The following is an 11321-nucleotide window of genomic DNA, read 5'->3' as shown; positions in this document are numbered from 1 at the left end:
TTTTATTTTATTTTATTTTTTAATCTGGTATACTTTCATGCAAATGTTTTACATAATGAAATGTCTATTTATTTTTCTAAACGTTTCAAAACCAAAGTAAATCTCTCAGCCAGCGTTGTGACAGAAGCTTGTTTGGCCAAATAGGTTTGGCTGGCAGTAAGCCTGTTAGCTTAGCTGATTAGCTTGTTAGTGCTCGTAGCAGCTCAGCCTTGCACGTCAGGTCACAGTTTATCAGAAAACACTGAAAATTATAAAGTGCCCGAGCTGCCAAAGCATTTGAATTCTACATAAAAAAAATAAGTGATCTTTTCATCTGATGATAAAACTCATCCGTGTTAACTCATCTTAAGTTTGTAGACCACCAACTTTTACTAAAAAAGTATTTGTTCCAAACCAGCGTTGGAGCTTGAATGTGTGCGGATCCACTGATCTACATGATGGAACATAAGTCAAGATGTGTCCGCCTCTGCTGCTTTGATTTTGACCACTCAGTTTTAATCGCTCTCTTGTGAGTCCTCCAACTTTGTAGAAGTGCAACATTATGTCAGTGAAGTGCCCATTTCAAACTTCATGCGTTTCCCTGAGATTTTCCATTAATTTGAAAAAGCCCCAGAATCAGCAGTCAGACCATGGAGCTTTAAAACTCTCCATTAAACCTAAGTAGCCCAATAATGAACCTTTTAACGCATTCTTGCGGAATTTCATCCAAACATCAATTCATTTACGAATCCTAAAATGAATATTTTATCAATCAAACTAGCATACCATGTTACTAGAGTATAACTATTGTACGTTAGTGTGTCTCTTTTATGTAGCCCCGGTCTATCAAAATGCACATTAGTCCGTCTAACTACATTGGTCCATTCTAATAATCAGTGCATATTTGATTTCAGTGTGGGAGAGGGCGCCTGCTGTTTGATGAGCTGTGAGCTTGTCCACACACATGGGATCCCTTTCCCTCTGAAGGCTGGATGAACCTCCGTTGACCCCAGACTCTGGAGGCCGACTGGTCGGCGGTGGATGGTGATGCTTGGCCTACTGCCCAGATCCAGGACATGGAGTCTCCGTGGCACAGAGACGGGGCTGACCTCAAGGAACACCGGGTACTATCAAAGTCTACAGTGAAAAAAGATCAAACACTGACTTTAATCTTAATTTAGGATAGCAAAGTGTGAGATCAATGTGCTGTCAGTGTAAGAGCTGCTGGATGGTGAGAGATGTGGAAGTGAGACTGTGAGGTCACTGAAGGGTCCGGAGCTTGGAAGGAAATGGCAGCCAGGCCACAGGCGGGAGGAAAGGTTGAGCATCAATGGAAAAGGACAGCTGATGACAACACTGCCTGCAATGCTAAAATAATTCACATTAAACTTTTGCTTGTACAATCCACAAAGAATGCTTTACTGTGTCCTGTAGCGTGCAGAGTTCACTGGTTCAGCGATGGTAACTTAAATCAAGAAAGGAACACAATCGAATAAGAACTGTGTTAAAGCCTGAAAACTACTTAGAAAAGCTTGTGGCAACATTTCATTCTGCATTCAGGCACATGTATCATCCAGTGATGACCACAAGCTGCTTGAAACTCGGCTAATAAAACACTCAGACTGAACCAAAGTAAAGTAAAGTAAAACAATGATCAGCAAAAATGAGAGAAACTGTAGGTTTACTTGTGGCTTCATCACTACAAGCAACACTTTGAGTGAGTCATTTTTTATATTCATTAATTAAATTTCTTTTGAAATGCAATATCTTACAGATTACCCTGGTAAATATGTCATAAATAATGTAACTATTGCATTGCTTCATTCCATGAATGTAACTTGATCACCTTGATCACGTTTAATTCAATTTCTGACAAATGTTTTAAACTGGGCAATTAATCTGAAAAGATCTTGAAAATAAATGTAACCGAAGCAGTGAAAACCTCACATCATTACTCAACATGGATTACTGTCAAACCTATTAAAGATTCTTTAATATAACTCGAATTAAGATGGAAATATTTTTGATTTTAAAGCACAGACACCAAACAAATCACAGGTATTTAGATCATAACTGACAGCAGTGAAGGAAAAATGCTCCCATCACCTCAGACCAAGTCTCCATTCAGTTCAACTCAATGCTGAGTCATGATACAACTATCAACAGGGCTGACTCCTGTTCACATTTTATAGGCACTGGTACCTGAATGTCTCCGTTTAAATATCTCATTCTTCTACTTCACGAATCCGACGATCTACTTCTGTGGCGTAGTTTCCTTCAAGCAATGCTATTGATTTCATTGGCTGATGAGAAATGGTGTAAATTCAAACCAGAGAACCAAAAACTTAAAATGTGAGCGCATACTGCCAAATGATTGGAGCCTGTCTAGAAGACAGAAGGCGAAAGGTTCAGAGGTTCAAAGCAGCAGAATGAACATTATATTCCACATAAGCTTGTTACCAATAAGAATATTTTCAGGTGTAACTTCTTAGTAATCTCCAACATTTTGAACAGTAACTGTAACTTAATTTCATATTTTTTTTTTCTCAGTAACTGTAACTCATTCATGTTACATTTATTTTGTAATTTAAATACACGGAAGTCAGTTACATGTAAACTAGTTTTAATGCATGTTTTCCATGTCATTTTGAGACCGAACTAATGTTATAATACCATCCTTCTACGATCCATTTAAACTTCTCAATGAGAATTCACACACCACAGAATGTAAATACTTGTTTGACAAAAGCTGAAAGAGAAATCCAGGTCAGCTAACAGGCACACTGACAGCAGGTTTTTATTGACAGATGAAGGTCCTGCAGGACTGCGTCAACAAAGTGGAGAAGGAGCCTCCTTTTTTTTGTTGCTCTAAGGAGCCCTTGCTGACTGAGGAAATAGAGGAGTGATGTAAGAGGTGAGCTCTCCATTCTGGCTTGGATTTTATGGAAAGGTTCTGAACTGCCTTCACACTGCCTTCAGAAATTACCTGATCTCTGACCCTGAGCTTGATAAGGTGGGCACACAGGCAAAAGCCCATTTTATCTCCCAAAGACCTGCTGCTCACTCATGAATATTTAGAATATTTCCGCAGCGGTGCACTCGGGTCAATAGGACTGTACTTTGTAATCAACATGGAAGCTATAGGTTAATAACTGCAATTTAGTTTTTGTCTGAGCCTGATCTGATCAGGTTAAAAAGAATGTTTTGGATCAAAGAAATCTAAAAAGTGGTGTGCTGACAGACAGTTAAAAGATCATCTTTGTCTGTGGGCCGTTTTGACTTTAAATGCAATATGTAACTGTAAATACACAAGGCAGAGGCGGGAACCTGCTTTGTAGTGTCTCTGATGTGACTGAAAATGTTTCTGAACATCCCAACCGCTCTAAGTGGCTGCTCAGGCCGATGTGCAGTGGTTAAACGGCAGGCAGATAGGTCTCCAACAGGCCCGGATGTGTGAAGCCAAAAGGAAAAAAAAAAAATGAGTGGAGCTCTTGGCTTTGAACACAGTACTTGCTGTTTCCATTGTGCTGCTTTTCCTAATTATGCCAGGCCATTCTGCTGACAGATGGAAAGTGCACCGTGACACCCAATCAGGACTCCATATTTCATTTCCCTTCTCTCTCTTTCTCAACCGTTAGTATATTAAACCAGAAATCCGGTGGCTGATTTTCAAAGAGGCTTGATTAAACCCAGGAAATGGGACATGATTTCCCATTTAAAATTCATAACAGGCTCACACTTAAGTAATTTGAATCCCCTCTACCGGTTGAGCAGTTTGTATCTGCATCAGATTGAATAATTTCACTTTAACTGCATCAATCCGTTTCATTTCAATTTGATAGCAAGCAAACTCAGTCGGAGGACTCTTCTGAGTGTTTTTGCTCTAAAAGGTCTGGCAATCATAATACAAATGTACTGCTGCTTTGAATTACATTTATCTGACCTTCCTGGTTGCTTGTATTTTAAAAGAGTTGTGTATAATAAATGAAAACGCTTAGTGTTGAAAACCTGGTTCCACTAACGCTTTCATCCTGTTCTATGTGTTGCAGTGAATAAAATGTTATAATGCAGAATATAATTTAATGTCCGTGTTTGACAGATGAAGTGTTCCCCGGTGAAAGTGGGATTAAAGTACATGTTCAACTAGTTAAAGTTGGTCCAATTTAAACACGCACAAAGAAAAAAGGTATTTTTCATGAAAATGCAAAGTTGAACCCAGTAACAATAAAAATAAATACAAAAAACCCGGTTAATTTCAATGCGTTCAGGGGTTTTTCTGCTGCAGTTAATATGCAAACCCAGAGAAGCGTACGGTGGCTAGTTTTAGCTCCTGGTAGCAGACCTACGCAGGGAAGTTTCAGCGAGGTGTCGTCTCAAATTGCTTCCTGCCATTCTGCACTTACCTTAACATTTGAATGCATCTCCCAAAAACACATCTGCTGGCTTTTTAAAATGATTTTACCCAACGGGGCGTTCAGGCAGCTGGGCAGTGGGAAAGTTTCAACTTGGTAACCTTCGACTTCCCGGTTGAGAGCGTTCACATGGCAACAACAAAAAGGCAACATGGCAGCCCACAGGAAATCTGCTCCATCTACTGTCTGAATACAGAAGAAGGATAAACAACCTCGTCATCATCCATGTAGACCATCGCAGGGATGAAATTGAGTCCTTATTATTGAACACTACATTTCCACGTGTCGTTTTCAGCAGATAACGTTTGAAACAGCCTGCGAACTCACGGTAGAAAAGAAGTAAACTTACTTCTGAAGTAAAATTTTACTTACTTACTCAAAATAACAACCGTAAGTACGCAAATATGTGATTTGAGACAAATCCATGTTAGCGGCGGGGCTCCAGTGAATGGCGATGTTTCCATGCTGACATTAGCACTTACCTTAAATACAGTTGATAAGAAACATTTTCTTGATTATGAATATACAAAAATAAGTAAACACAACCCTTCAACCCCCTTTTTTTCAGAGCTCCATTGGCTCATTAGCACTTCATTGACTTATTGGGACTCGTCAGTTCTTTGAGTTTTCAGCTGATGAAAGTTCAGAGCTGATAAATTCTCTGACTCTTCAAACGTTGTGGCAACACTGAACAACCACGGGCGCCTCGGACTAACTGACGGAGGATCTTAAAATGCTGCTAATTGATGCCAATGAAGCAGGGGAAGAATATTAAAACATATCAAAGAGCTTCCAATTTCCACAGTCTGGAATTTCATCAGGGAAGTTTAAAGGAACCGTGGAAGACCAGGAGAAAGCTCTGACACAGAAGAGGAAGTGCTCCGTTTTACTGAGCCATGCTGCACACAGGACCTACATGGATCAATCTGCAGAATGAAACCTGACCTGTGACCTCATCGCAAAAGTCAACATTTGATGTGTTCCAAAGTAACATCTGCCAGAGTGGTTTTGGAAACAAACAATGGGGACAGATTGCGTGACAATTGAGCTCTTTGTCACCAAATATATATTTGGAGAACGAAAGCAGCAGCATTTAGTGAAAAGAACACAACGCTTACTATTGAGCACGGGGGAGGACATACAGCACATTCTGCTTTGGGGTTGTGTGGCAGCCAGTCGTACTAGATAAGTTGCAGGGATAGAGGGAAGAATAGATCTTATTAAAAATCAAACAAATTCTGGACGCAAATATCATGCAGGCAGAGAGGAAGCAGAACGAGGCTGCTTTCTGCAGCAGGACGATGATCCAGAGCAGACCTCAAAAGGCACCATAAACTATTTCAAGAAACCCAAGCTAAAGCTTTTGGGTTAGCTCTCAAAGCACCTCTGTGAGTAGCTCTTGAACATGCACCGGTTCAAGCCGAAAAAATATTTCAGGACTTGAAATGATCTGCAAGGATGAGTGGGTGAAAATTCCTAAATCAAGAATAGAAAGACTCAAAGCTATAGCTATAAAATAAAAAACAAAACAAAACAAGGTTTACAAGCTGTGATATTTACCAAAGTTAAACTAACAACTAAACAGTGAGTTGGGGGTTCATACAAAGCCCACAATTACTTTACTTTACTTTACTTTAAAAATAATGTTCATTAAATATAAACCAACAGTGCATTTGAACAAAGGTTCATTTTCTATATGCATTTGCTGCAGGGTGTATTCACTTGTTTTTTACTTTAAGAATCCACAAATGGATGAATTGCCTCAGCAGAGATTTACTGCAGCCACAAATTTATTCTGCTATCAGCATTACTGTGGATTTGTAGCCGTCATTACCAGACTTGGCTACTGCAAAAACATCTCCATTAAGAATTCTGCTCATAAGAAATCATCAAAGACGCAGCTTCCTCCTCACCCTCTAACTTGGACAGACATAGTATCAGTGATACGAGCTGTTTTGAGTCTTTTATGATCAGTGACCCCTCACTGGGGTGAATCAGGCCTCGGAGTATGTTAAAGTAGCACATAGCATGCACAGAACATCCCTCTGCTTCCACAGTCTATCACTATTCTCTTTGATTCTAGTGCAGACTTTCAGAGGGCTCCTTTTAGTAATATACCATTAAAAAAAAAATATGCGAAAATGCACTCTCTCTATATGCGTCACCAAAAACGTATGATGACAAAAATGTTCATTCCTTCAATGCGGCAACATTTTTAGTGTCTAGCAGCAAGGAGTCCACTCGTTTGGATCAAACCGCTCACTTAATACAGATGGCAGTGCAGTAATCAAAAGGGAATGTGTTAAAATCGTGGTGTTACCTTTGATCCAAAACTTTCATTTAACAAGCCCCCAAAAAGCAATATCCCAAAGACCATATTTTCCACATTTCCATATCTCCAGGATCTCTAATTCAATTTCTTCCTTTTCTGATGTGCTGTGGTTCGACTGACCCAGGCTGCTGCAGTGCGCCAGACTGTGGTGGTCTCATTGCCAGATGCATAAAAATATACATATTCAAATCTCTGCAGATAGAATGCAAACTGGGAAATATGATCACACAGTCCTTAATGTTGCATCGTCATTCACTTAGTGTAGCTACGTTTGTCACACAATCTTTCAGATTGCACCGGCCTTCAATATATCTTTGGTTTAATATCCTATAAACCCACATGAAACTCTATTTAATGGCCACAGGAATTATTGTTACCCAGCAGCCAAAGCAATCAGCTGAGAATGCAAAGTTTTCTCTTTGTTACAGAACCACAACTATAAAGCCAGAGGGGGGTGCAATCAATTTATTTGGCAGAGCTTTTGATCTACCTTACCTCCCACTGTAACTGCAGTCACTGGCCCTTTCCTTTCTTGACTTCAGCTAATTTACAGTTTCAATTTAAGCTTTTAGCTGACAGTCCTACTAGTAATTAACAGTGAGGGAGCGGGTTGGGTCCGCAAATTGTTCAAGGACACTTGGAAGACGTCCCCTGCAATGGACATCATTTGTAGCTGTTACTGTTAATGAACCACTGACCCAGTTAGAGGAGGATCTCTCTCCTGAAGACCACCATGACATTATGCGAAGCATGTATCCTCAGCTATACATTGAATTGATTGCTTTGGTGCCACACAGTCATTGTACGTTTAACATCCATAGATAAACAGTGTTTGTGTATAATATCTGTATGATTTCTGACGCTCCCTGCAGCCTTCGCAGTAGCTTTTGATGCTTTTCTTGTGGAAGAAACCTGTGATGTCTGCAGAGACAGACCTATGATCCCTCAGAGCACTGTAGGAACAAAAAAACAGCTATTTCTTATTCCCTTCCATGAGACCACAGCACTGGCACAGCATGAGGTGCAGCAGCAGAGGACTGAGGTTAAAAAAGCCAAACTCAGTAACACGCTCAAAAAAAGTTGGTCAGGTGCAAAAAAAACAACAAAGGTGCAGCGTCATGGCTGATAAAAATCCAAGCAATTTTGAAGGTAGACGGGCCTCGTAGTATTTTGCAAATTTGCTGCTTCCTTTGCCGGCATCAAGATGAGTGACTGATGTTGAGGCATCAGACCTCAAAGTATGAACATGGTAAAGTACGAACCACCCTGTGGTTTCTTGGCATTTAATAAACTCAGACTGACTGGTTCGTATTTTCTGTTTTATCTGTGCCCTGTAGCAACATAGACCCCTCACATTTAAATGGACCGAAGATACCCTCGCCCTCAACCTTTTCAGAGAGCAGGCGGTTTCCAGCTGAAGCATTATCCCTGCAGACAGAAAACATGTCTTTTGTTTAAAAAAAAAAAAAAGAAGGGTGATTTAAAGCAAACATGGAAGCACGAGTGTGCTCAGTGAACGTCTTTGCAATTAGCTCAGAAAAATGTGATATTTATGCACAGGTTTATATTTTTTGTCTGCTTGTGAAATGGTCACCAAACTCAACGGGAGCCATCAAATGGGACCATTACTGCTCCATGATTCAGTGTGTTTTCTGACGTTAAGTGCACACAGATACCGACTTCCTGTATCCTGTACTGTAGAATTACAGCACCAAAGATAAAAGAAATGCAGGTTTTTTTTGTACTGGAAGACAAATGAGGCAATCAAGAGTCCTGCTCTCACCATATGTAGGCTTAGGTTTCATGTTTTCTCACAAGAATTATCTGTTGTAATGGCAGCTAACATGTAAGCATAACCAGATAGCTAATATCAGCTTGTCAACATAATACTTTCTTTTACTTCGAAATGCATATAGGACATGTTGAGTTTGTATTAACGAGCGATGCTGCGAGTTTAACGGGGTAAACGGTAGCAGATCAAAACGAGGCTTTGAGTTGACATTTTGAGTCAATCGATACACCTTAAATGTCAACATAACAACTTTGACCGTTCCATCCGTTGTTCTCGTCTCTGTTGCATGATAAACGCTTTAGAGGTGATTCGATCTTCAAATGCTTAAAAATACAAATTCATTTCAACTGGAGAAAGAGAACTGTAAACAGATTATTTCCTCACTTCGTGAAATAAAAGTGGCAGGGCATTGTTCGCTCTGGCAGCTCTACACATATGGTTGATAAGCCACTGCATTCAAAATTCACCGAACCCATGTGGATTATCAACAATCTTCTGCATTATGCAAATTACTTTCTCATCCAAAGTAATTTAGTACACTAAGTAAAGGATAAAAGTCTCTCTCACAACAACAGTCAGTTTTTACTGAGAACAGGGACTGTGGATTTTGTCCCTCATCATTTCTGCTTAAAATATAAGGAAGAGATAGTTTAATGTACGTATTCATGTGGTGCCTGTCAATTCAGTTGGTGGATGGGTTATTAGCCAGATTACCTGACTACTTCATTCAGAGGTAAAACTAATTATGGTTGAAAGTAAGGTTCAAGATGGAATTCTGTCTGCAAATTTGACATTACAGTGGACAGTTTGGATATTAATGTATTGCTTGTCTCCAATTTGTCTTCCAGATACATTTGTTCGATCAATAAACTGCTCATGTTTTTGGCCATGTCAGCATTCCCAGACATTAACCACTAACTTTAAAATGTCCTGTGACACAGCTCAACTCCGATAACAGTTGCTCAATAAATTTGAAAATATCCATTTTATAAAATATAAGCTGTACCTGATCCAGTTGGAGGTTAGAGCAGTGAAACTAAACCCAATGAGGGAGAAGGAGAAGGAAATCAGCAGGAGAGAAGCTTTTTTAGTCTCCATTTTATTTATGGAATAGTGTTTATCTTCCTTTTCAAGATGGCCTATCAAATGAAATCCGCTGTATGCTCACTGTACAGTTTGCATACAGTAGAGACAAGCAAACAGAACAAAGCTGATTGATCTATTTATGGAGAAAACAAAGTAAACGACAGGAAAAAGAAGAAACGTATTGCTTTTTCCAGCAGAGTTATTTGTGCTTTATGATCATTTCAGGTTGGAGGTCAGCTTTGACTAACTCTTTTATTTACGACTGCTTGAGAGGAAAGAAGGAAGAACAAGAGTGGGAAGTTGCTGTATGTGTAAGGCTGCCATCTACTGAGAAGCGTCTTCGGTCTGAGTGCATGTTTGCAGCGACAGGAACAGCGACGCTCCCTCAGTTGAACACTCTCGCTCTCTCTTTGTGCTCGGCAGTCACGTCTGAGGGCGGGTCCCGCTGAGACGGGTAACGAGGTGATTCGATCTCAGTTCGTTAAGAGCTCTTTCTTCAAGACGCCTTTCTTTTTTTCTTGCTTTCTTTTCTCACAGGTTCTCCCGCTTTTTACACGGATTGCGTGTCAATGTTTCAGAGCGGGTAAAATCTGTGGGCGGAAACCTCCGAAGAAGCTGCAGTTCAAGCCACACCCTGATCAGCGGTGTCACAGCAGGAGTTTTGTTTTCAAAGCCGCGGAAAACGAAATCACCGAATTGGATCTGGAAAGAAATGAAGCTGTGAATTTGAGATTTTTAGTCATAAAAATATCACATGCTGTGTTGTAATGTGTGTTTTCAGTCTGAAGGGAATCGCAGTCACATTAACACACTCCCTTCTTGTCTCTGCATGACTGCCTTATTCAAACCAGTGGTGAACACGAGGAAGAGCTGGTTGCTAGGTTGCGTATTCTTTCGGTTACACAGCTCTTTGATACCTGCGTTGCTGTATGTTTTCACAGACATGCACCCACTCTCATGGCTTAGGCCATTCAGGCACCTACACACACACACACACACACACCTACACACACATCTACACACACACACACACACACACACACACACACACACACACACACACACACACACACACACAAAGACCGCACGAACACACAGACATGCACCAACGGGTCGGCCTGGTTCTCTCTAATTCAGGGCAACAACAGGCATCCTTCCAGCCAGGAAAAATATGAAGGAAGCCCCTCTGCTGGGCAGCAAGACAGGAGCCGTCTAACCACACTAACAAGGTGAGCAGACAGTGTGAGCTGTTGTGGCGGGCGTCTGTGCTCTTTCAGGAGGAACCGACAACAAGTGGACCTGCACTGCTAATAAGGTGTCAGCACGGCTCTGCCCCCTCAGTGAGAGAGCACAGCAGTTTACACATGGGGCTGCTGCACCGAGCACGATCCAGGTATTAAAAGCACCAGAGTAACACTTTTCACACAAAGTAGAGCCACAATAGAAAACAGAGACGCGAAAAATCCCAAAATCGGGACGGATGGCAGCAGGAAATCTTCTCGGCACAGAGGCAGCGATGCACGGAAACATGACGGCTGCTCACCATCTCCACCCACAGCAGACACCAGCCGTGAGGACTGGGAGAGGAAACGTTACCCGTGCTGCGATTGTACCGTCCATCTTATATCTCACAAACTCGCAGCAGCTGAAAAGCAGCTGTGCAGGTTTTGAAGTCCACAGAACGAATATAACTCTTCCTACTGATTGGTTCAGGAAAAAC

The sequence above is a fragment of the Embiotoca jacksoni genome, unplaced genomic scaffold (genome assembly GCF_022577435.1).
Source record: "Embiotoca jacksoni isolate LCO1_2020_lvr unplaced genomic scaffold, fEmbJac1.0.p SCAF_9, whole genome shotgun sequence".
Lineage (NCBI taxonomy): Eukaryota > Metazoa > Chordata > Actinopteri > Embiotocidae > Embiotoca > Embiotoca jacksoni.
This window is presented reverse-complemented; position numbering follows the sequence as displayed.